The sequence below is a fragment of the Protopterus annectens genome, chromosome 6.part0 (genome assembly GCF_019279795.1).
Source record: "Protopterus annectens isolate FY-2018-M chromosome 6.part0, PAN1.0, whole genome shotgun sequence".
Classification (NCBI taxonomy): domain Eukaryota; kingdom Metazoa; phylum Chordata; order Ceratodontiformes; family Protopteridae; genus Protopterus; species Protopterus annectens.
Window position 1 is genome coordinate 1,561,511,860 of NC_056737.1, and position 27,784 is coordinate 1,561,539,643.

At 39.8% G+C, this 27,784-nt stretch overlaps 1 protein-coding gene across 2 annotated transcripts in view; it reads left to right on the forward strand.

The window, feature by feature from the left end:
• Positions 1-27,784, forward strand: part of OSBPL11 (oxysterol binding protein like 11) — a 1,295,440-nt gene that overhangs the window by 1,203,823 nt on the left and 63,833 nt on the right. The window lies entirely within an intron of this gene.

Consider the following 27,784-nt stretch of genomic DNA (forward strand, 5'->3'; position numbering starts at 1 on the left):
ATGTTCCCCTATCCTTTTCTTAAAGGATCTAACCGTCTTTCCCACATAAAAAATGGGACACATTAAGCACTTAGCCAGATAAACCACATTAGTGGTACTGCAGTTGTAATGTCCATGAATCCTCAGGGTTTTTTCATTTAACACAAATTTATCTCCAGTCTCCAAAATATGAGGGCAAAAATTACAATGTTGACACTTAAAATTCCCTTTTGTTCTATTTGAATCAAGAACACTAGCTTTGTCCCCTCAAAAATGTCTTTAAAGGACCTATCTCTTTTATAGACAATTTTTGGCCCACCACCCACTTTTTGGACTATATTAGTGTCAAATTGCAAAATGTCCCAATTGTTATAAATAATGTCCACTATCTTCTTCACATCTTGGTTAAAGCAAATAATAAAACCTAAACTGCTATTAGAGTCCAATTTTACGTCCAACACACTATTACTATCCTTTTCAAAAACTAAAATTAGTTTGTAAAAGCCATTTTTTCGTTTGTCAATGACTTCCTGACCTATCTCCTCAAGTAGGTTCTCTGGGTATCCCCTTACTTTAAACATGTTCAAAATAAACCTTACTTGTTCACTAAATATTACATCTGAACTAATCATCCGAGCTGCTCTAACCAATTGTCCTTTGACTATGGACTTTTTTTGGAAAAGGGGGGGTGTACACTAGTAAACTCAAGAGTTGGAAAAAGTTTGTTTCCGGTGGATTCTTGATTCTACAACATTCCTTTCTGTAATGAATAACTCAATATCCAAGTACACAATGTTTTTCCTACTATGTTGATGTGTAAATTTTAGGAAATTAACTGGGTCATTAATGTAGGCATAAAAAGCCACGGTGGTGCAGCGGTAGCGTTGTTGCCTCACAGCAAGAGGCTCTGCTGTTCGATTCTCGGCTGGAGTGCCTTCTGTGTGGAGTCTGCATGTCCTCCCCATGGTTGAGTGGCGTTCAAAAGACATGCGTGAATGGCCGTGCCTTCATTGAAGGTTGAGCGTCAGCACCATAAAGATCTACTGCCAATCATTAGCGGACTGGAGTTCCACTGTGGCGATCCCTAACTGGGAAAAGATGAAAACACATAATGTAGGCATAAAAAAGCTCAAGCTCCACCTCTGTGCCTTTCCATAAAAGGAACAAATCATCCAAAAAGCTTGTGTGAAAAATTATATTTGGTTTAAATACACTCTGAAACACAAAATGTTGTTCCTAAAATGACATGATGCAATTAGCAAAGATGGGGGGTGCATGCGGCTTCCATGGCAACCCCCGTTCTTTGGCTATAATATTGACCCTCAAAACTCAAATAATCCTTTAAAAGCACCACTTCCATGAGTGTGACACATACATTGATGGTGTCCTGATCATATAAACCAGTGTTAAATAACTGGGTTTCTAACCAAGGCAACCCCTCATCATGCAATATCACCGTAAAAAGACTTACAATGTCTATTGTAACCAAGATGTTGTTTTCATTGAATTTAATTCGACCCACTTTATCAAGTTCCCAAGACTCTTTGCATATGTAGGAAATGTTCCTAAACCAACCTGTAATTTCTGATCCAGAAATGTACTTCTAAAACTGGTTTTAGAACTTTTACCATCCACAATGGGCCTAAACTGTGGATTCCTAAGCCCGTTGTGGATTTTGGGAATTCCAGATATGTTCAGTACCATTGGGTACTTGTTTACCATGTATGTGTGCTCCTCCTCATTGATTTGACCCTGATATCACATGTCATCCATTAATAAGTCAATTTTTTTTATACATGACATGTATCTCGTTAAGGGAACTTTCAATATATGAACCATCTAACAACAAACTATTAATCCCATTCAAATAATCAGATTTGTTCATAATGACAATGCCATTGCCTTTGTCTGGTTTCATCAAACAGATATTAACATCATGTACCAGATCAAAAAGTAAACTGTCCTCAGTGGGTGTCATATTTGTTAAAACTTGCTCAGGCTTTCCTAATAAAACTTTTCTTGTCTTTTTCACATTTGTTTTCAAACAATCTAATAACATTGTTTAAAGGTGGATTAAACATACTGGGTCTCCTCAAACATCCATCCTTTCTCATCCCAGTATCTTGTGAGTTAAACCATACTTTAAAATTTAATTTCCTAGTATAACTTTTCAGATCAATCGGCGTGTTATCGACCCTTGCCCTTCTGAAAGGCACAAATGTAAAACCCTTGGCTAAAACGTTTACATGTTCAATTTCTGTGCGCTTTGTAGAATAATTGTATACTTTAAAATCATTAGATCTATTGTATATTATACAAGGTTCAACAACTTTGTTCAGATCAAACAAGTCCATCCTTTGCGTGATAAAAATGCTATTATTAACCACAGAAACATTTTCGAGGTTAACCACATTATCCTCATTGAAAGTTTCAGTAAGCTTGAAAATTGAATCAAATTCATCCACACTAATGTGTCTTGAAACATTGGAAGGGCTCACATTTACCTCCCTTACATCAATCTCAACCTCACCAAAATATTAACTTTCATTAATATCCAAGTGGTGGGAGCAAACCCATAGTCATTAACAAATACAGTGCTTACAGAATTAAGTAATTCCAAAGCCAGGTCCATCAGATCTTCTGCTGTCGGCTCTTGCTCCTCTTGTTGTTGGTGGTTTTCAGCTATGCCCCCTGCTCGCCATAATCCCACTAGTTTCTTGGTAAAAAATGCGGCTGCTGCTCCTTTCCTTTGAATCTTTCTGACCGCCTAACATTTTCCTCATTTAAAAGAGACTGCAAATGGTGCCTGTTCTCTTTAGTACCTCCCCCATTATACGTCACTCGTTCATCTGGATCCACTCCCTGATTGGTCTGATCCTCCTCAATGCTGATACTTCCTGCTGACAATGGATACACCCTTTGATTTGCGTACTCATTCATATCTCTCTTAATTTTTTTGGTTTTTCGTGCAAAAATAAGGTTACAAGCAGCTGTCACATTTGAGAAGGCATTGTTGTAAATGGTTTGATTTTCAATAAACCAGATATATTTTGTAATAGTTTGGTTCAAATCCTCCAAATCCTGCACTGCTTTTTCTGCTGCCTGAATATTGTATTTGACCATATGCCTCTTAATTTGCAAATCAGTGTTGTCGAGTAGGCAATGTAATTCATTTAATAACTCCACATTACCCTCGACCCTACTGGGGTATTTCCACAATCTCAGCCCACATGGGACCATTTCCATTTCAATGTTTTTTTTGCAAATAAGATATTTCAATTGCAGCTTTTTATATATTAACAAGTTCTTTTCAAATACCGTTATTTTGTCAATGACAGAGGTACTCTCAGATGGAAAACAGTTCCTCAGTCTTTTTCACCACTAAATGTAAAAGTGTTGTCCTTCCACTTTGAAGATCCTTCCAAACCACCATTCGACTCTTCAGTGCTAACGGACGTTTCACCTTGCAAAATGCCCTGCTGCCTTTCAGCCCCATAGGAACCATTAGCAGCTGGAGTTGGCTGGGTTAAAAGTTATCCAAGGCTACCAAACACATCATTATTCCCCTGTTTCTGTTAAAGTCTGTATTTGAACTGTATGTGCAGCCAATTGTTGTTGAATTTGTTGCAGAAGTTCAAAAATATCACTGTTCGTTGTGCCTGCAGCCTCCATATCTGTAGGAAACAAACTCCACAAGATAAAAAATGCAAAACTCCAGAACAATCCACAGGAATGGACAGTCCGCCACAGGAACAGCTGAAACCACACACTTTTATTCAACAATTGACAATTGACAGGCGCTTTCTTCCCTCAATAGTAGGGGACTTCCTCAGAACAGTAGAATAGTAGGGGTCTTCCTGTTACAATAAGGGACTTTAATGTGGTATATCCTTTTAAGTTTTTATTGGAGCCTTATTAGGGGTTTATTATTTAAGGCTGGGTTTTTCTTACTATGTGAGTATTTTTGTATTTTTGAATTTATGGAAATATGTCAACAGTGAGTTGCATGCAAGCAGCTTGCGTTTCACTTTAAGTAAGCGTTTTCCTCCCCCTCACTACAGGGTCAGCTTCCATTTTGGTTAATGAGGTAAAGCTAAGTAAAAGATTTACCGTTGTTCACTTCAGTAAATATAGATGGGAAGAAATGTTTCACAGGAGCGCAAACGATTTACAGGAGGTTAATAATCTGATTGCTTTAATACACAAATACCATTTTTATTAATACTTGTTCCTGACTTCAGCTTAGAAGTGTCACACAGGTGCTGCATATGCGCCACATTCAGACTCTGATGGTACTGTTTATTTTGAACAGATGAAATGGAATAGTAACTTTATAAAATTCAGGAAATGGTTCTGCCTCGATGAACTAATTTCTTCTGCGCACATGATGCTTTTATTCAAAGAATGCTTCCTCATGCTAGAAGCATGGGCCACTAAAACATTTTATCCTTTGAATGTACTAAACTCCACCACGTCATTACTAGATTAGGAAATGACTTGAAAAGTGACCTATGCAGATTTCATTCAGAATTCAGCTCAGTAGGATCCCTCACTGCATACCATTGTTTCCTGAGAATAGAGGTGAAGACAATGAATTGGAAGTGAAAGGATCTAATTAAGATGGCTGTACATGATAAAGTGCATCATTAATGGATGCAGGTGAACTGAATGAATTAGAAGTGGAAGGAGCTAAATATGGTGACTTTACATGATAAAATGCAGTTACCGCTACATCATTAATGGATGCACAGAACATTATAAATGACTCGTTACACAGAAAGAGCGCCATGATACCTGTCCAAATAACTTGACAGCATGAATATGCTACTGGACTAAGTAGCTGAGGCCATTTCAGCCCACACTGATTGTGTGAAACATGAGAACTCTTGTGTCTGTTACACTGTCAGTATGCTGTACAGTTGCACTACGTTTTAACACTATCTTTAATTTAGTTTACCTGTTTCCATTTGTTTTGCTGTAAGATATACATTAAAAACAAGTATTTTTGTTTTATAGTGCTGATAAATATGCTCTCTTGTCTTATCGTTATGTTTCAAATATATGTGGCAAGGTGTGCTGTCAGTTCTTGAGGTTAGGTTCTACAATTATCCAAAAATGACTGCCTGGATCACAGATAGCAGACCTTAGATGGAGAGGCTTCTTTTGACATCTTGTATTATTATTATTATTATTATTATTGTTATTATTATTGTTATTGTTATTATTATTATTATTATTATTATATGCTTTGGCCTAGTTTGACCTCACTGCTTCTCAGATGCTAACGATTGGTGACAATCTGACACAAACAAATAGTAAATTGCATATGAAGATACCAGCCAGTCTAGAATGCCCATGCAGATGCCATGAGGATACCAGTGGATGAAGAGCACCCATGCAGATGCCCTTCCCACCACACTCTTGTCTCATGCTTTCATTACCCTGTCTCAAGTGTTTTATTTTATACGATGGTGTCAGGCAAGGGGTGCAGGAGATTAAAGGCTGTGCGCTGTAAATACAATACTTCCTGTGGTACAAGGTTTGATTCTCTCAGCCTTCTTTGCTTACTGTATGATCTTGTGCAACTCGGTTAACTAGACAGAGTTTTGAAAGATACTTGGGAATTTGGGTTAGGTTCATTAAGTAGTCTTCAGGACTGCATGCCTAGTAACTGCATATGAACCTATACATATACCTTAATAAAATGTGGTCAGAAACCTTTCTTTTTAAATAGTGGGCTGTATATGGAGAGGCCCAAACATCTGACTGACATCATTCTGACATTAGATATGAGCAGAGATGCATTTGGATTCGAGTGTAGATGAGTTAGAGGGAGAAGGTGTCATTCAGAAGTTGTATGTTGTAGGTTTGATGTTATTAGCAGATTACTCAGCAGTGAGTGCAGTGGCTATGAAATCATCTCAAATTTATTCTTAGCTGGACAGGAAGCAAGGACACGAACTGAAGCAACTGTCCACAGTAAATTGTTTGCTGGGATATTGTAGAATGGAGGTATTTAACAAAGCAGGTGCTTAACAAAATGTATGATAAGAATCAAATAGAGTAACAAACCCCCCATCACTAGGTTTTAGATACAACGTACTTTCCAAAATTGCGACCAGGAGTCAAACTTGTACATTTATTTCTATTATATTGCTATTTTTTTATGATGTTGATGCAGCAGCATGTTCTACTTAATCCTCAAGCAAACAACCCCAACTCACTGTGAACTTGAAAGTCAGGCCTAACTTAACACTAGGAAGATACTGGAATGATGTGAGTGTGCAGTATTTCCTTGCTGACACCAACCAGTAGCCACAAAATACAAGGACAGATGCAACATTTCAAAGTTGGTGAAGATGGTGTTTTGCTTATTAGACATTTATAGCAAAGGTGTTTTAGGTGCATCAGTTAAACATGAACATACTGCAACAGTATCTTACCATGTAGTAATGCTACTTTCTGTTAGGATTTTTACTGGGGTGGGGGTTGGGGGCTAGAACCACCATCAACTCTCCAATTGCCTTATGTACTCCTATAGGGGTAACTAAGGAATAAGGATGACATATGGGGTAGCAATGACATGCAGTCCAAATACATAAAATAAAAATATTGAAACAAAAACAAGACGGTTTTGTGGTACGTCTAACATTGCACATTGAACTGTTAAATAAATAAAAATAAATAGTTTACAAGGAACAAGCAAGTCTAGAAAAGAAAGCAGCACTGTAAAACGTAGCAAAAGTTAAGTTCTACGTTTTTCCATTAATGTAAGTGTATAGCACACCAGAGTACAGCTCTGCTGGGTTTGCAGCAGACGTTTAAACTCTTCAGACTTCTGAAGCCCAGTTGAAATATACTGGAGTCTATTAGCTGCAAGGTTCACATTTCTGCTTTAGGTCACCTAAAATAAACTATAACATAGATGTTTCATGGTTACAGTTACTGATGCTCTTTTATCCAAAGCTGGTATGCCTCAGTGTATAATTGCTGTCTTTATCTTTACTCTTCATAATTACTTTATATTTCAAGCTTGCATTTTTATCCTTTTAATCCCTACAAGCCTGTGTTTTATATGTAGGCATTTCTTTGTCCATGCTGTATTTGACATGTTAGTTGGCCTCGTTTTTTTTTTTTTCCTTTCCTTTAGATTGTATCTCTGCATCCAAGATCTTCTTAACTACTCTTCCATGGACTGTCCAACACATCTATGTTCCCAGAACCTCATAATTCTGTTCTTTAACTGTATTTTAGAAGCTAATTGAAATGGCACATCGCAAGTGTAAGGGATGGCGGTCGTTTGTGTAAGAAGCAAGAGTCTCTGTTTGCCAGATAGGAGGATGACCCTGACAGGCACAGAGTACACAAATTAATGTACACTGGTTAGTTAGGACATGCATTTTTTCTTGGCTGTCCAGAGGACTTTGCTCAATTCTGTCTTCTTGAAATTCAGAAAAATATGTCATCATATACATAGTATAACAGCACAGTTGTTGAATGAAAGAATGTGAATTTGGGAGGGGAAATCTAAATTCAAATTTGCATGCCTCAGTATGATAATCTGCAAAGGTGCCCCGTCTACAAAGTACTGTGCATTTTGAATATTAGTGGAGCTGTAGCCCAGATTGGCAAATATTGCTGAGGCCAGAACCTTATATGCCGTGCACCCTAGTGGTGTATGTACAACAACATAATTAAGACAATCTCACTACTACCTCCTTTAATCCTCACCCATCTATTCACCTTCTTTGAAAACCCACTAGACCCAATCCAAAACTATCCCAAGAAAGAAACCATCTCTCCTAACTCACATCTACAATTTACACATGCTAATATAACATTCTCATCTAACTACATACTTCCTAAATATCATAGAACACAACACACAAAATACAACAACCTAAACCCCAGGAAATGTCTATCTCATTACAGTAGAATCCATAACCTATACTATCTAAACCTGCTACTCTCTTTAAAGGATGGTGACATCCACCCTAACCCAGAGCCCCCAACTACTCCTTTTTCTCCCCTCAACTCCAAAATATGTCCTACCCAAGCCTTTTTCAAACAATCTAACTCCCTTTTTATTGCTCATCTTAATATACGCAGTATAAACAATAAAGTAACTCAACTCCAAGCCCTAACTGAAATTTACTCCTTTGATATACTCTGCTTAACAGAAACTTGGTTAAAACCTACAACCAAAGACAATGAGATCATCCCACCTGGATATAATATCCTAAGACTAGACCGAACTTCCAAAAAAGGTGGAGGAGTTGCTATCCTATATAAACCTAGCTTACAATTAACCACTCATAACTGCAAACCACCTCTAGACTCCAATGCAGAAATTCTTATCTCCAAACTTCTTATTAACAATGCCAAATCCATCTATATCGTTTGTATATATCTACCTCCTGGTAATAACATAGCAACCATGGAAAATATACTTTGCTGGCTATCGCAAAACCTGCCTCAAGAAACCATCATTCTAGGTGACACAAATATTGACTGGACCTGCTTCTGCAGAAACCTCCCCTCAAGCCATATAAACCTATATGGGTATTCCCAAACCATTGCTTCCCCTACCAGGATAAATAAATCCAACAAGAAATCAAGCTTATTAGACTGGATTCTCATTAACCATCTTCCTCATACTTATGACTCAGGAACCCTCCCTGATGATTTAAGTGACCACTCTCTTACCTATATCATCAGACATAAAACCAACTTTCCCTCTCCAACATCCATTAAAAACATCAGATCTAAAAAGAACTTTAACCCTGAACTTTTCCAGATGGAACTAATAGCATGTAACTGGTCACCCTTACAAAACCTACCTTTAGATGAAGCCGTTAGTTAATTTAACTCCAACTTCCTTGCCATCCTGAACCACCATGCCCCTACCAGACAAATTAGAGCTAAAAACAAACATGCTCCATGGCTCTCTAAAGAAACCAAACAAAAAATCAATGCTAGAAACAAACATTGGGCAAATTGGAGAAAAACTCAAAACCCTATACACCAACAAACCTTTAGACAACTAAGAAACCAAACTAAAAAAGCTATAACATCTGACAAAAAAACCTACTACCTCCTATCCCAACAAGCCAGTCAAAACAAGCCAAAGAAATTTTGGTCTAGTATCAACCAACTACTTCATCCAGGTCAATCCACCACTCCTAACCCTCAAAACACTGAACACAAAACACCAATAAATATAGCCAATTATTTTAATACCTTTTTCACTGACACTATACAGACACTAGCTAGTCAGCTCTCACCTAACAACTTTACTTTACCTACTAATAAAGCAACCTCTCCCCCTTCTGTTCATTTTCAACCCATCCCAACATCATATATACAAACCCTTCATCGAAAATTGAAACCATGCTCTCCCTCAGCAGACCAACTACCTGCTGAATTCCTACAACTAGCCGCTAAAGCTATTGCCTATCCAATATCTATCCTGATCAATAGAACTATTACCGAAAGTTATATCCCTACTTTATGGAAAATTTCCCATATTATCCCCCTCCACAAAGGTGGGCAATCCACTGAACTCTCCACAACTATCGTCCCATTGCCCTCCTGTCACCTCTGGCAAAGATCATGGAAAAATGCATTCACAGACAACTACTTCACCATCTAACACAAAATAATTTACTAGCCAACTGTCAGCATGGTTTTAGACCTTCACATAGCACCACTACTGCCCTTCTTTCCTTCACAGATAGTATCAACAAACACCGCAATCTAAACAAACTCTCTTCTGCCCTATTTATTGACCTGTCTAAAGCTTTTGACATGGTAAATCACCAAATTCTCATCACAATATTAAAATCCCTGTCACTTGATACATCCTCCATAAAGTGGTTCCAGTCTTACCTTGACAAAAGACAACAGGCCGTACTATGGCACAAGTCTCTCTCTACTCACTTGCCAGTCAACCTTGGTGTCCCCCAAGGATCCATCCTTGGACCTCTACTTTTTTCCATTTTCATCAATGACCTTCACCTTGCCATCCTCCAAGTCACATGCATACAATATGCAGATGACTCTACACTGATATGTTCATCCCACTCCTCTTCTGAACTTCTCTACCTTACCCAACAGGACTTTAACACAGTTGAGCAATGGTTCACACATAGATGCCTTCTCTTAAACCCCAAAAAGACTAAGCTCCTCCTTTTCTCTCCTACTAGAAAATCCCCCCCACTGGATTTCTCAGTTAACTCTACCAATAAAACTATTATATCCCCTGAACCTACCACCAAACAATTAAGAGTCACCATTGACAATAATCTAAACTTTGATATCCATATAAACAATACTATAAAAACTGTCAACAAAACGCTAGGCTCTCTATATAGGATAAAATAATTTCTCCTACCTTCAGCTCGAACTACAATAGCACACGCTCATCTAATCTCTCCTCTTCTATATGCCTCACCTATTTTTACTAAACTATCTAAAAATAATCTCAGCAAACTGGAAATGTTCTACAATAACATCGCCAGATTTGCAACAGGTAACCCAGTTAGAACCCATCACTGCCTTAATTTAAAACAGCTAGGATGGCTTGAACTACAAAATCTAGTTAAATACCATCAACTAACTATAGCTCACAAAACCCTTTGCACACCTTCCAAAACACCTATTCTTTCCACACTAATCACTCCCTATAAAAACCTAGATTCCTTAAGGTCTTCTCAGAAACTTCTAGCACATACTACTAAAACAAACAACAAGGCTGGTGATTCACTTTTTTCTAATATAGTTGGAAAAGCCTGGAATCTCCTACGAAACAAACTCTCCACACTTCCCTCACTTTCCTGTTTCAAAAACAATCTGAAAGTGCATCTCAAAACTCACTGGTTATGCCCATGCTCTAAACCTGACTAGCTCAAGAGTTACTAAATACTCTGATCTTCCCATCCCATCTACTCATCTAAAGAAACTTCTTCCTTATAAAACTAGTTCTACTAACTATCTCTAGAACACCTAATCTATATTACTTTCATTTGCTATGACTGTATTCTACACTGTAAATTTGGGGATTTTAACTGCATCCTTTGTTATGCCTGTATTCTACACTGTTAATTTTTTTACTATGATAACCTGTAATTGGCACTGTAAATAGAATTTATTTGTCTTCTATATCCGTAGATAGAATTGTGTTAAATTCATTGTCTTACCTAGGAGCTTATCTCTCCGGGCCTCTACTGAAAATGGACATGTATCCAGTTAGACTAGCCCGGTAAACAAATGTAAAATAAATAAATAAAATAAATAGATGTTGCAGGATATTTAGAAGTATTTTTAAATGAGGACACTCTTTTTAGTTTAGCATCATGAAATAAGTCAAAATCATGTTAAAATTTGTCTGTATTGCAGCCAGAAATAAGCAAGAATAGCTTTTGCAGATGCAGATTTTTTAGTTATTCTTTTATGAAGTTTCTTGAATGTTTGACCAATTGCACTAAAATATCAGAAATGTGTTGCTTGTACCAGACCTGAACATTTTAAGAGTTTTATTGCCTAGCACTTCAGCCTATACAGCACAGTATCAATCTCACTGTAACTATATACAAATCTAACCAGAATAGTGGTCTCCATAATATACATCATTATTCCTTATGGAGTATGGAACTGCTAAGCTATGAAAGTAGTATTCTTAACTGCCTGCTAGTCACCAAGTACGTTTTTCACTAAAGTTCATTTTTGCATTGTAGGGAAAAGATGTGCTGTGGTAAGCAGCAGATTTTCTGTTCATTGTCTGAGACGTCTTTGCAAAAGAGTGGAATCTTATTGCACACACTTCTAGGTATTTTATTTTAATTAGAGCATAGGCAGTCAGATTTCACAGCAGATGAGCAAACCATTATAGTTTCCTGTTTGAAGAATTGTACATCTGTAGAGTTTCGTACATGTAGTTTTAAAAAGCAGGTGATGGCAATATGAAAGAGTCTACAAATTACTTCCCAGACATTTTTTAAAGTTCTGACCAGTAGATTGTATGCAGTCCTTTACTAGAGTTTAGTACAGCATTGTAAGGGTGAGACGGGGTGGAGGTTTTAAGGGTGCAGTGAAGTGTAATGGAGCCAGAGAGGAGACAATCTGTGTAATTAACATTAAAAAGCATTTAGTACAGCAGGATTTTCCCTGTGGAAAAGGAAAGATGGAGACCAAGCAGCACTTTTGTTGGATGGATTAAGGATGTTGTACTCTTACCCAAAAGTGCAAGCTATTGTGAATGGGTTTGGGATGTTAAAAGAGCAGAAAAAGGCATACAGGGGAATTGGCTCTCATGATAATGGATGACTAGAAAGGCTGTGAGGAGAAACATGTAGGGACTCTGTTTCTGGCTTTTTTGTAAATTAGTGAAATTTGCTAGAGAAGGTAGATATAATGTCGCTGACAGTTTTGGAAGTATTTGACTAGCTAAAGGTGTTTGGACTAACATGAAAACAAGAAATCATGTTGGTTCTTCTAGATGTGGACGAGGAGATGCGTAGAGTATAAGGATGGGGAGAGGGCCATCTTGATTGGGAGAAGAATGAGTTAGACACCATCGAGCAGAAGTTAGATAAACTAATACATAGGGTGAGAGATGTTGGGAAAGGGTTAGGCTAGGATTTGGTATGATAAATGCAGCAAAGATGAGCTTCATTTAGAAAGCGAATGAGCAATATGTGAAAGGAGTAAACCACAGTAGGTTAGTTTAAGAATGTTTTTGTACAGGTATTTTGAGTTTTTATGGGGTTGGTGAGCCTTGCCGTACATAAACATATGCAGTCCTGTTTAGCATCACTCAGTGGACAAGGGGGAAGAATAGTTTAATACCTGCAGGGTAATGGGGATTCAGAAAAGGCAAAAGGAGGGCCCCCACTGGAAAGTGAATGGCCAGTTAGGAAGGATATTGGGAAGGTATAATGAATCAAAATAAGAAAGGTCTAGCAAGGTGAAGGGACACTTCTTGGGGGTAGAGAGAATTGTATGAGCTCTGGAAGGTGGATGTGGATGGGGATATTATACTGGCACAAGAAACAATCAAGAAGAGACATTATACTGGCACAAGAAACAATCGAAAGATGAAAGAGTAAAGAATAATAGGGATTTGCTCTATGCTGGAATCAGTAGGTGAGAGGAAGGTTAATTTTTGTTTGTGAGCCTAAAGGAAAGAGAGGTTATTGATGAGGTGTGGAATTGATTGCCTACATAGCATTTCAATGCAGTTAATCTAGGAGAAACAATGACCAATGAAGAACTAGGTCCGATTTCCGAAGTAATCCCAGAGCACTGTCTGGTTAAGTGACTTTCTCAGACTCTTACAGGAGGCAGTGGTAGCTGATGGAAGTAAACCCTGCAGTACAGGAAACAGCTGGTTAACCATAGCCGTAAACCTCATTGCTAATCTTTTCAATTTTAATTGAAGAAGAGGTGAATATTAAGAAACAAAGCTGTAAGTGAAGGAAAGATAAAGGTGTGCCCCATTGGTATAGTGTTTGGGCTGCAACTGGGGTGATATAAAAGAATATGTGGTGATGTAATTGAGAAGTGTGGCAGAATATGTGGTGGTGTAATTGAGAAGTGTGGCAGAATATGTGGTGGTGTAATTGAGAAGTGTGGCAGAAGTTAACTGTTCAAGAAGATGGGGAGACAGGAAGAGGAGGTGAATCTAAACAGTCAAAAGAGGGTAACAGTATGGAAAAGTTGTCAAGGACTGAGAATCTAGCATTCCATTCATTTGTACAACATATATGTATATGTGGTATCTTAACCCATGAGGTTAGTGAAGGAGGCAAAAGCCAGAAAATGCACACTGGAAATGTGGGGAGGAAGGTGTGGACCTAATGATTGTGTATGTGGACCGAAGCATTTTGGCAAGTTGCCACAGATGAACAGGCAAAATTATTTGCTTAAAAAGCACCTGCCATGTGGTGGGGCATTGTGTAAATGGGGAATGTGCTATGTGGTGGACCAGTCATATGAATTATGAGCATTAGCAATAGCATTAGCAATTCTTCCCTCTGTTTAAAATTAAATAGTGGCCAGTTGGAAAGGAAGAAGAAATGAGAACATAAACTGGGAGGTGGCAACCATTAAGTTATTGTAGAAATTAGTAAGGTGATATATAATCACAAGTGCTTTAGGAATTTTGTGGCAATTGGGAGAATTTTAATCCCTTAAAGAGTGAAACTTGGGTGAGCTTGTCTCTTTAAATACAGTATTGTAGACTCACTGGTCAGAGAACATAAACATTTAGGTTAGACGTCTGATATGCATTTGTGATCAGAAAGATCTAATATAAAGAGAGGCTGTTCAAGGAGAGGTAAAGTAACTAAGGAATGAGGGGTTAAACCTAGCATATAGAAACATGTCTGATGATGAGTGAATAAATCTGAGTATTGGAGCAGTATTAGCAGGGAGATGACACCAGTAAATAGAAGAGTGTAGAGTTGTCAGCAAGCAAGTGTCATGGAGGTGACAAAGGAATGCCAGGGAACCAGACTGAAGACAACATTCTCAGAAAGCCTTCCTATGCCAGGGTCTCCTTAGTGAGGAAGGAGAGGATTGTGAAGTGTAATGACAGAGTATTGTAGTGGATAATGGAGAAGGGCTTGAGATTGGTAGGAGGATGGAGAGAGAGAGAGAGAGAGACTTGGAAGAGAACTGTTTATGGACAGACTGTCTTAGCCCAGAAGGGACAGTGGTGCACAGAACTAAATTGAAAATGTGCATCGCTTTGATTACACTTTAAATGAAGGAGGAAGGGGGAGTGCCTTTCACAGCTGCAGAATAGGGGAGCACGTAGTCAGGAATTAAAAAGAGAGGAAAAGTTATGTACAAGAATGCAGGGGAATAAACCAGAGTACTAGCTAATATTGGAGTGTAATGTAAGGAGTCTAGTTAAGATGACTGGGGACTGTAGGAGAAAAGTGTGGATATTAGGTTCATAGGTTGGTACTAGGCTATCGGCCCTAGGGCCTATACAAGCCTAGCCATAACAATTCCCTAGCTATTTCTTCCCACAGTATTTACTTCCCTGGACACCTGTCTAGCAGGGCAACTGATGTGATCCCCGGGGTGAATTTCTTGTCTCCCATCCAATCATCAAGGTTCCTTTTGAAGAGGGCCAAAGAGGCGGTATGCTTGACATGTATGGGCAGTCTATTCTAGAGTCTGGGGAGTCTGGGTCAAGAACCTATCCTTCTAGCTTGTTTTGTTCATTGTGATGACACGGTTTAGATCTCTGGAGCGTGCGTCTCTGAGGGATTGGGATTTCTTTAAGTGTGGCATACCCAACAGCTCTGGGTTTGACATGGCCTTGTATGTTAAGCAGAGATCGCCTCTGAGTAGATGATATGTGACAGAGTACAGGTGGAGTTTTTTTTAGACGGTCAGCATAGGGCATCTGCTTTAAGCCTGTGATTCTTTTAGTGAGGTATTTCTGCGGCCTTTCCAATTGTTGCAGATGTCTTGACAGGTACATACCAAATGGGGCATTGTATTCTATAATGGGACTATTGAGGGATATGTCCAATGGGACAATGACCTCCTTTTTCTGGATGAAAAGCCCTTAGTAATGAGGTGTGCTACATAGAAGGATTTCCTGACTGTTGTGGTGATGGCAAAACCAAAATGTGTTGGATCAAGGGTTTGGAGATCACCTATATCCTTATTTATAAGGTCCATGATGATTTGTTCCATGTCTTTACAAATAAGGCTGGTTAAGCTTATGGGTCTGTAGTTCCCAGGGTCTGTTGCTGTACTGCTTTTATGAAGGAGGATGACAGTTGCTGTTTCTATTCAGCAGGGAAAAAAACAGAACTCAGGCTGTGATTGAGAGTACCTAATGGAGTTGCTAACTTATGATTTAGACCATTTAAAACACAACCTGGGATGCCATCCGGTCCCATAGAGGCTGTATTTTTGGCCTTGGTGAGAGCATTAATGACTTGCTGTTTGGAGATGCAAGGTGGGGGAGATGTAGAGGGAATGCTTTGTGGAATGTTTGGAGGTAACAGGGGGGTGAAATTTTCGTCAAATCTGTCGGCTAATAGGTTAGCTATTTTCACAGGATTACTGTGTGTGATGCCATCCACAGCTAGTTCAGCACATATCTGGGTCCTACCTTTTTGGTTGTGGATGTAGCTGAAGAATGCTTTATGGTTATCCTTAGCTATGGTTGTTACATTTTTTTTTCAAAGTTGCCCTCAGAGGATTTTACAAGTTGTCTTATTGGTTTGCTCAAGCAGAGGAGGGTGCTCTTCCAGTGCTGGGACCTCTCTCTTTATTTATTTATTTATTTATTTTATTCTTAAGACAGCAACTTCTTCCTCTTGTTGTATAACTTATTAATGCTAGCTGCACAACAAGGATACTTGTTTTTTCTTGCAGATCTTGTTTTGATCCCATCAGGTACAGCTGTGTCAATACATTTGTGTAAGTGTTTGTACAGGGCATTTTTGTATATCTTAGTATAGTTGTCAATGCCATCTGTGGGAACAGGAGCTTGGAAATTATTTATGGCATCCCTTAGGGGGGTATAATTAGCTTTGGTGAAATTTTTTAGCCTGATTTTACCTAAGGGGGGTGCAGGTGTTATAGCTACTTCAAATGTGACTTGTATGTGATCAGATTTAACCAGTGAGAGTCCTATACTTGTGGTGATGCAATGGTCTCCGATGTTGGTGAGGACCAGGTTGAGAATATTTGACCCCCTTGTGGGGTTGCATACCATTTGCTCCAGGGCATTAGTGTTAAAGTCCAGGAACCTTTGTGCGAGCATGTTGGTACTTGTATAAGTTTCCCAGTCAATGGAGGGATAGTTAAAATTGCTCATGACTAGAGTGTGTGGTTGTAATTGGATTAACTCAAGTAGGTCCAAGTAACCAGAGTGGATATCTTGGTTCATTGAAGGGGGCCTATAGCTAATGATGACTTGAAGGGGGATTTTACCCACAGTTAGTTGAATTTGGAGTAACTTCTTGCAGTTTTCCTGTCTAACCAGTCTAGAGGTGTATTTATCTTTGATGAAGATAGATACTCCTCCTCCTCTGGTTCTCACACATTCATTTTGCGATTTGAAAGTTTGGAAGGCATTGTAGCCTTGCAAGGCTGGGGTACTCTCTGTGGCCCTGAACCAAGTTTGTGACTGCACAGATGTCAACATCCTCCAGAGAGAGGAGTGCTTCCAGAGAGTGCAGTTTCTGATTTAAACTCCTAGCATTTAGCAACATAACCCTTAATTTATTTGTGAGTGATATTTTCATGTCAGAAATTTAATTCTTGAGACCTTGCCTAAAAAAAGGCACTATGGGGGAGGCAAGTGCCTTGGCCAGTACCCAAAAGCCTAGAGGTGACTGTTGAAGGCCATCTCTGGCAAAGCAGTTTGGTCTATCAACCATGTCATCCCAGGCTGACAGCAACTGGATCCCCTTAGAATGACACCAGAAACTAAGCCAGTTGTTGAAGTCAGTTATTTTTGTTTATATTATGGTATCATCCTAGGTGAGGGTAGAATGCTGCTCAGGGCTAAGGACATAACTACCTGGGACACACATTCCTAGAGCTCAATCGTGTATCTCTTCATATAATCCAGTGAGGTATGTCTCAAGTCATTCACACCATGAACTATGACAGAGTCATAATGGTACTTTTTGTTGAGAGACCTAAGTGCATGTGTGATCTGATGGGTCCTGGCACCCAATATACAGCTGGCTGAAACCTTCTCCTTGTCCAGCCTGGTGAATGGGATATCTGTGCGTATCACAGTGGAGTTACCTATGACTAAAAAATTTGGTTTAGATGTGCTTTGCCTTAGGGGCTTATTCGGAAAGAAACTGGTGCTTGTGTTTTTGTGTGTATTGAGTGCTGTAGGTGCTGTATTAGGTGTAGCATGTTTGTGTTTGGAAGGTCTCTGGTGCTTAGGTAGGTTTTTGTTGAGTACTTCCACATGTGATGGTTTATGTGTTGAGTGCATGGTTTGCGTAGGTGGGTGTAGTATGTGAGCTGACAACCTGTTTATTGTAACTGTTCTGTGCATGAGAGTGCAAGGATTCCAGATTCTTAGTGTAGATGCATCTCTCATAAATTGTACTTGGGTGATTTAGGAGTAGAGGGTTGTCAGTGTTCATGAGGCAGTTGCTACACGGCCTCAGGATACCCATGTCAAGCAGGCTGGTAGGAGAAATGGAGGGAAACTGACCATCCATAATGCTAGGTTAAATCCTGTTTTCACAGTGGGGAGAGAAAATGGAGGGGTATGGTATAACTGGGTGCTCTAAACAGGGTGTATACTAATGGTGTCTCTATAAAGGGTCTATACTAGTAGGGGTTCTTTAAATGGTATGAGACTGTTGCAGATGTGGTGGTGTTAGGACTGTTTAAGGGGCAAAAGTGCAGCTAGCTAAGCGTAACTTAAGGACCCCTCGGCTGGATCATGGGCAGCTACTAAGGGAAAATTTATCTACTGAAGTTTTTGCATCTGCAACCACCAATTGGTTACCTCTACTGCACAGTAGTGTGCAATGGTGCAGGGAGGTACTATACACGTAAACAGATGAATACAGCAGAGCAGTGGCTGGTCACCTAACTCTGTGGAGCTGTGTGGGCCAACAGTGAGCAAACTAAATTAAACAATTTAACCAATAAAAAAACTCAAAACTGAGCCCTGTGCCAGCAACCTTCAATCAGATGAGTCCTAACTGCACTCTCCTGCCACAAGGGTGCAGGAGGGCCCTCTCCAACAAAGCTAGCCTGGTTTAGTGCTCAATTTAACAATGAGCATCAGATTCAGCAGGTTTGAATCTAGTCTGTGCTACAACAGACAAAAAGTGCATCAAATCAGCAAGAATGTTTGGTTAGCAGAATGCAACAGATTCCTTGGATTGCACAAATGAATACAGCAGAGCAGTGTCTGGTTGCCTGACTTTAATCAAAGTGAACAATAAAGAAGGCCTGTGCCCATGGAGAATAGCTCTCTGTATGTAGCTCTAAGTGTTAGCATTTAATGTTGTATAACACCCCCATCTAATTGCAGAAACTTTACATTTTTGTATACATCTATGATGTCACATGCATTGCATGGGTAGTATGGTAGATAAGTGGTGAGATCTCTGCCTCAAAGCTCTAGGGTCCAGGGTTTAGTCCTGTTCTATGATTGCTGTGGGGAGTTTTTCTTGCACTTCAGTTACTTCCCACCTCCCAAAAGCACCTTGTTGATTGGCTGTGCTAAATTGTACATGTATATGTTGTATTTACACTTGCCATTGTAATCTGGGACATGGTTAAAAGGGTCCAAGAAGAACTAGTTCACTTTCCCATTTGCAAGTATATATATAAAAATATCTTACATTGATCATTTTAAAATTAACTTCTGTGCTAAGCAAAGCATACCATGGAATATTTGTATTAAAACAGCGCATTTGTACATATTCAAAACACATTTAAGAAATGCAGCTTTAGCAACATAATCGAGACTTGAGCTCTGTTTGAGGCTATGTGGTTCTTCAGTGATCTTTCAGGTTTAGAGTATTTGATGGGAGTATAAGTTTTAGACCGCACTTCTTGCAACTCTGCAGTTCTTGATAATTACAGTCATTCTTGAAAACATAAGCTGAGGAACATCTCTGCATAGTCTCTTTTTTGATGTGGCGGTATTGGTTGTGACCGTTCTGGTTACTCCTGAAAGTGTAATGCATCTGTCTTGTACAGATGTCTGTTTTTCCTTCTCTGTACCTTTTCATCTTCCTTATGAAAAACATAGTATCTTGGTTTGGCTACCTTACCAAATAATTAAATTTTAGACCACACTTTCCTGTGTTTTTTGTATTCGTAATATGTCTTCAGATTGCAGATCTAGAATTCTAGTGCACTTTCTGTTAGTTTTTTTCAATCTCTGGTGATTTCTCGCCACCATTTCCTTTTCTTTGTGTTGATTTTCAGTCCATCAGTAGGCTAGTTCAGGTAGGCCAGTCTACTTTTCAACTTTCTGCCCTTTAGCGGCTGAGTAGGTGAGAGGCTGTCCCTGCATTGAAGTGTTCGTATATTCCAGAACTGAAAGATGACAATCCTTATAACTTTGGCAACTGCACTTTCTCATGAGATATTTTTTTCATCCATTGAATTGCAGATATTGCAGGCTGGATCTTAAAGGTTTACATTTGGTTTTCTTAAGTTTGTATTGCAGAAGATTGTGAGATGTCCTGCCTCAAGAATGTAGACTTGTATTAGCCTCTTGCTGTTCAGGACAGAATGAGTTAATGCACTGATTCCACTTGCACTTGTGTCTGTAAGTTTTAGTATTTCAGGGCACTTGAAATAATAACCTACAAATTCATGAGATACATGGCTTTCTTGAACTGAAAGAAATCTGAGCCCATTTGGCTCTATAGATGTTCTGAAGTTGGGTGTGCTTTCATCATTATGATAGACATTGCAGCTGTCACAGCTTTGCACTGCTTTTTTATCAATATTCCTGGCCAGTACATTGCACCTTGCTCTTTTCTTACACTCTGTTTCTCATATGAGATTTGTGTATTCTGTTTGAGTTTATTTTCTCAGTTGATTGGGACAGTTATTTTGTCAACTTTGAAAATTAAGCCCTAGGCATAGCATATTTCTTCCTAGAAAGGAAAACATGACTGAATATCTTTCCTAATTGATGAGTCTTGCTCAGACCTGCTTTTTGTTGTAATGTCTTCAAGTAAATCCTTCTGTATGTCAGTGTCAGTAACTCTCTGGAAGTCTTTAGGGACTGTGAAATTACCCAAAGATCCTCCGTGTTTGTTCTTGTAACAGTTCTTCATGCTTCTGTGGTAGACTGTCCACTCATCTGGCATTTGTGTAGATTCTTGCCTGACCTGTATTCCACTTTCAGGTTATACTTCTGCAGATTAAATAATCTCCTCCTTGGTCTTGAATGAGGTCTTGAATGAGCCATATACCAGGACATTATAAATATACTTTGCAGGTGTTGTGGAATTTCTCACATTTATGTATTATTGCTAGCAGTTCTTTTTCTGTCTAAAAATATTTTAGAGACTCAAATTTAAGTACTGTTTTGAAGTTAGAGGAAACTGCTTATTGCAATTGTGTTTAAAACATGACAGAGCACAAACTGGAGAGTGTTATTTATTCTAGACATTCTAGAGATCCTCAGAAGAAGCAGTAATTCTCAATGGCTGACATTGCAAACAAATGCAGTTTGTGGACTCAGAATGTGTAATGTGAAAGAGAGAGCCTATCCAAGAAGGTACATCCTGTATAAAAATGATTAATGACAATTTAGTGTTGCAGAAACATTAATGAACTCTAGATAGATTAGTAAATGCGTTTCCATTTTGTGACTGTAGTGGTGCTTTACAAGCAAGATAGTGTTTCCTATCATGATTAATAGTTACACCCTCAACATGAAGCTTGAATTTCATTTACATTTTTTTCTCAGACTTCCATTTTTATTACAGTACAGTGCCGCACAGCTTTTTTCCCCTCATTTATATTACTTTAATAATACATTCTCGCTTTATTTTTCATCATGACTTTGACTCACATTTTATTTTACACACATCCTTTTCCTCCATTGTGTGTGCCTGTAATTTCACTTGCTGTGTACACATCCACAGCTTTTGATAAGGTATGTCAGCTTGTCTTAATAGCCTGCTTCTTGTTTTATCCTTTCATGTACCACAAGCAACTATGTATGTTGTTAATCAGTCATGCACTTCACAGAATTCACCATCTCTGGCATTAGATTTCACCTGAATATAAGCATCTGTAATCTCTGTGGGTCACACACAAATGGCTGTAGTTTCTCAATGATTCCAGACTGTCACTCCAGTTGCTTTTTTGTCTTTCTCCTCTTGAAAAAGAATGAGTTAAATACCATTATGAAATTTCCGTCAGCAGCAGCAACGTGCAGAATGTAGCACACTGTACCTTTGAAGACTGCAGCTGACACACTAAGAGTAAGAAAGAAACAGAATTTCCAGATCCAAAGTCTAAACTCTTTTTATGTTTTCATGCAGCAAGAGAATTTGTGGCTGTAGATGGACCATTTTCTCCACTGAAAATGATCCTTCTGTTCTTCCAACATGCAAACTCTTAAAAGTAAATATGTTTAGGTTGGGAGTTGACATAATGGTTAATGTGTTTACCTTGTAAACAAAAGGTTCAGGGTTTGATTCTTTCTTACACTTATTTCATTGAATTGCACTTCTGTAATGCTTATAATTGTGCTATACAGTTAATATACTACATTTTGCACTGCTATAAAGCTTTTTTACTGTTTCCCTGCATTTATGTAGTGTTTTATAATGTTTTAACTGTATTTTTCATTGCTAGATACGGTTTCATTACTCTAATTGCATGTTTACCTAATTACTTAAATGTAAACTGCTTTTTCATACTGAGAGTTGTATTTTCTGTTTGTGAGTGCTCTATCCGTGCTTTTCTGTGCATTTTTTTGAGTTTCTGTGTTCTAGTTAGTGATCATATAACTGATTTGTTTGCAGTTAAAAGCATTTTCTAGAGTCTCCTTGCTCCTTTATCTGTTTAAAACTTTCATTTAGTGGCTACAGCTAGCAGGTATAGTAGTTTCCCTCCCCCCTTCATATTCTTGTGTTGTTCTTATACTTGGTGGCTTTGCAGTTGCCAGCCAATACTGTATATTTGACCTGGGACACTCCCCCAAGTCTAGTGTCATTAGTTCATTCTACCTAATAGAGAGAGAACATTTGTGAAGGCCAATCCACTTAGATTCTTAACCTTGAATTATCTTCTGTTCAGCTTTCTCCTTTTCCACTTTAATAAAAAAAAAAAATTCTGTAACTAGTCTAGTCCAGATACAGATTTGCTGTATCCAGGACTGTTTGTAAGCTCCTGAGCCCTCCCAAGCCTTTCTATGTTGGAGGGAAGCCTGCTAGCTTATCAGTGGAAGTGATAAGCAATAGGTAGCCTATCTACCACATAAGGAGTGGTTTTTGGCCCAGAAATTGTATTTATTGGCCATTTGGGCGGTTTTTCCATCTCTCTCAATTTTCTGACTTAAAGGCCTGTGTTTGCGCTTGTTCCCCTCCCTTTCCTGTAACTAGTCTAGTCCAGATACAGATTTGCTGTATCCAGGACTGTTTGTAAGCTTCTGAGCGGTGCCAGAGTCTGCTCTTCAATTTTTTCCCTTAGATCTACTAGTTCTCTCCTCTCCTGCCCTTATACTAGCTTATTAGTCTAGCACTTTACCAGACTTCTTGTAGCAATTATTGTAGCACACAAAAGTGCTACCAGCACTAAACATTCTACAAGGAAACAGATCCAGTACTTATTATCAATGACCACCCCTCCCGGCAAGTCTAAAGGTCAGTTCCTTGTGCGTTCTCCTATTTACTTAGTGAACTCGGGCATCCTGAGGCAATGTCACAACAGCCTCATGTACACCAACAACCCACTCCTGTTACCTTCCAACACTCAGACTTGCGAGAGATGCACTTTTATATATCCAAATTGGAAGCCACGCAGTCTCCAGCCAAGACCGGAATAGCTGGTCAAGAGGAGAAGGTCAATACTTGCACCACACCACATGGAACACATAACCCTCCAGAACACACACCAGCACTGCCTTCATATAAAAACACAAACCACACACCCACCTTCACGGAGGCTGTCAATAGAAATCTACCCAAGCAGCAGAGACCTCCAAGGCAGAAACGCACTCGACCACCACAACACAGCACTAATCATGAGACACATAACTCTCCTAAACAGTGTGCCACTCAACCAAAGCCCCTAAGGCAAAACAGCATGCCTAACACACTAGTCATAGCTGATTCGATAGTGAGGCACACTGATGTCCAACTCACTAGGTTAAATAAAGAGAAAGTAACAGTCAGCTGCCTGTCAGGTGCCAGGATCTGCCACATAACACACGCACACACGTCCCTCAACAGCAGGTACAAATATGACTCTGTCATTGTACGTGTGGGTGTGAATGACCTGAGACGTATCTCCCTGGACTACATGAAAAGAGACATGGAGGAGCTCTTGGATTATGTAGCCCAGGCGGGTATGACCCTAGCCCTGAGCAGCATCCTACTATCACCCAGAAGTATACCACAGTACAAGCAGAAAATTAATGATTTCAACAAGTGGCTAAGTTTTTTGTGTCATTCTCCACGTTCCTAAGAACCCTGGAGAACATTAGGGTCCAACCTAACAATCTCTTACTAGCGACTTCAACTACCCCTCCATTAACTGGGAAAACTACTTATGTACCAATACACTTGCCCAACGTTTCCTGGAGTTCATTAATTCCAATGCCCTGGACCAGCTCGTTCTTACCCCTACTAGAGGTAGCAACATCCTTGACCTGGTCATAACTAACATGGGCGACTGTTGATTTGCACCAATAGTCAGCTCCTCCCTGGTTAGATCCGACCACAAACTAATCACCTTGGGAATCCATGTCCCTCCCACCCCCCCGCAAAGGTAACCACCATGAAAAGCTAACTTTGGGCTCCTAAAAACAGAGGTGGCTAACTTCACGGCACCCATGCTAATGGAGAATAGTTGCGTGACCACAGAATCATACACCAGTGCACTGTATGAACATGTACACAAATGCTTGGATCTCACCATACCCAATAAAACCAAGACACTCTCCTCCAAAAAAAGGAAGCCGATCTTGTGGTCCCTTGCCATAAACAAAGTCTACAACAGGAGGAGGACACTGATGTAGAATAAGGTGAAATCCCAAGACTAGAAAAACTCCCCTTATCAGCCTCAGCAAAAAGTTGAGATCCCTCATCAAATCCTCTAAAGCTAGCTATGAAAACAGAATTGCAGCACATAGAAAAGACAACCACAAGCCCTTCTATAGTTATGTAAAGAATCTCCACAGAAATACCCAGATTTGCTCTGAGATACTGCACATCGGTACCTCCTATACTGAGCCAGCAAATATTGCCAGTAAACTGGCCGACAGATTCAGTGCCAACTTTACCCCTCTCTGCCCCCCCAAAGGACCAATCACAATACAGTAGATTGCCAGGCACCCAATATTACTGCTGCACAGGTTAAAACAGCACTGTCCAAGGCCAAGAATACAGCTTCTATGGGATCTGACAATATCCCTGGCTGTGTTCTACATGAACCACAGAGTGAACTGGCACCTCACCTGTGTGCCCTGTTCAGTCACAGCCTCATCTCAGGCTTTGTCCCTACCGAATGGCACACTGCTACAGTCATCCCTCTCCGCAAAGGAGGAGTGACTACAGACCCTAGGAACTATTGCACCATTAGTCTGACAAGTCTGATATGCAAAGCTATGGACCTAATAAACAAGGATATAGGGAATCTCCAATCTGTGGATCCCACACAGTTTGGTTTTGTGAAGGGTAGATCTTGCCTGCTCAACTTGGTCGACTTCTTTAAGTCAGCCACCAGAGCTGTGGATGAAGGCAAGGTGGTTCATACAGCCTACTTGATCTGGCCAAGGCTTTTGATACCATTCCCCACTCAGGAATCACAGAAAAACTCAATAAGCTTGACATCAACCCCTATATCATTAGGTGGGTTGCAAACTGGCTCACAGATAGAACCCACAGTGTGAAAGTAGCTGACTCCAAGTCAGACTGCTGACTAGTCATGAGTGGAGTCCCACAGGGTTCAGTCTTGGTCCTCTTCTGTTTGGTATCTACTTCTCTGAAGTCCAAGCCAACACAAAGGGACTGTGGCTGACAAAGTTCTCAGATGATTGCAAGTTGGGAGCTATTAACTCCCCAAGTGATGTTGACATCCTACAGAATGGCCTCACTGAGACCAGTGACTGGTTTCACAACCATGGCCTTAAGCTCAATGCCAAAAAATGTGTCGTCATCCTTCTGGGAAAAACCCGGTTCCCATGAATTACCACATTGATGGTAGTCCACTGAACAGAGAAGGCGTTATAAGAGATGTGGGAACACAGGTTCACAGCAACCTCTCTTTTGATCACCACATTGCCACTGTGGTCAAAAAGTCCTATGTGGCACATCTCATTAGTAAGGGTTTTGCATCCAGGAAGAAAGATGTCATTGTCTCTCTACTCTTCCCTCATTAGGCCAATCATCGAATACAATGCCCCATTTGGCATGTACCTCACTAGACACCTGAAATAACTGGAGAGGCTGCAGAAGTACCTCACAAAGAGGATCCTAGACCTTAAACACTTGTCCTATATGGACAGACTCAAAAAACTCCAGCTGTTCTCTGTTTCGTATCTCCTACTTAGAGGCGATTTCTGCTTGCCTTACAAAGCCATGTCTGACCCAGCTCTGTTAGAAATGTTACATTTAAAGAAATCCCAATCCCTCTGCACTACACGCTCCAGAGACCCTCAACCTCATTACCACAATTAACAGAACATACCGGAGGCACAGGTTCATAACCCAGAGACTGCCCATGCTATGGAACAGACTTCCCGTACATGTCAAGCAGAGCACCTCGCTGACCCTCAAGAGAAATCTTGATGAGTGGATGGGAAACAGAGAATTCACCTTGAAGATAACTCCAGTGCCTCTACTCGACAGAGGCACTGGGAACTAAGGTCAGGTAGCACTATGCCAGGGTAATCCTATGGCTAGGCTTGTAAAGGCCCAAGGGCCATTAGCCTAGTACACACCTATGAACCTATATGGATGTATGTCTTCAATTCTGACTTTTTTTTCTTTCCTGACACAATATGGCACCTGACTTATGAGTAAGGCAGACACAACCAGCTTTTTAAGCTTAGAGGGATAAAGCCCTGCCTGTGACCCAGGTGACCAAAGTTCCAGGACTGGTTTGGGTGTATGTTGGAACTGACAGTGGTGAGAGAGGAGTGAAGGGGCTGTGTCCAATTAACCTCTGCCTGGGGGAGAGAATGCAGAATGTGTCCAAGTGCACACAGCATGTACCAATTCCCCTGTGGTGGCCAGAAAACTGTACACATTATGCTTTTCCTAGGAGGTGGAGGTCACATGCAGGCTTACTTTGTTCATGAAAGTTGGTGACAGTCCCATGATGCTACTCCCATTGCATATCTTTCTGGAGTGCTTCATGAACAAATCTTTCTGCATATGATAGTCTCTCTCCTTGGTTCACCAGCTCCTTACCTCAGGAACAAATAAGCTGCACAGCTTTCGTATGTGGATCATTAGGGCAACCAGTGCAGAGAGCTGAAGGTCAGCAGGGAGTGGATAATAGAGACAAAGACAGAGGTATTCTGGTTGTGGCTAACCTCTTTGATTGATTTACTTGGCCTGAGCATTGTAGAAACCAAAATGTATCACAGGACATACAGTTTGCTGTAGTTAACTGTTTCTCTCTCTCTCTCACACACACACACGCCACACACATGCCACACACACACACACACACACACACACACACACACACACACACACACACACACACACACACACACACACAGTATTCTACATAGTCCATTATAAGTTGGGAAATACAGATGTATACTCTGAACTTCAGGCACAGAGAAATCACAGAAAGAAAATGATCAAGACTAAATTTATCATAAGAAAATTGAAGTTTGATTGGTTTTACTAGGTTAATTTGAATTTTAAATGTCTTTTTTATGGGGGACTAGCTCCAACTGAAGCCCTTACATTGGGGGGCTTCATCCCACACACACCCTGTCACATGGTTGTGCAACAGTGGAGAAAGTGCAAAGACATCCTACTTTGAAAGCCTGTCCTTTTCCATTATCCACACAATGTGGTAGCAGATTAAAGGAAATGTAATTGCAGTGGTAGATTGGCACACTGTAAAA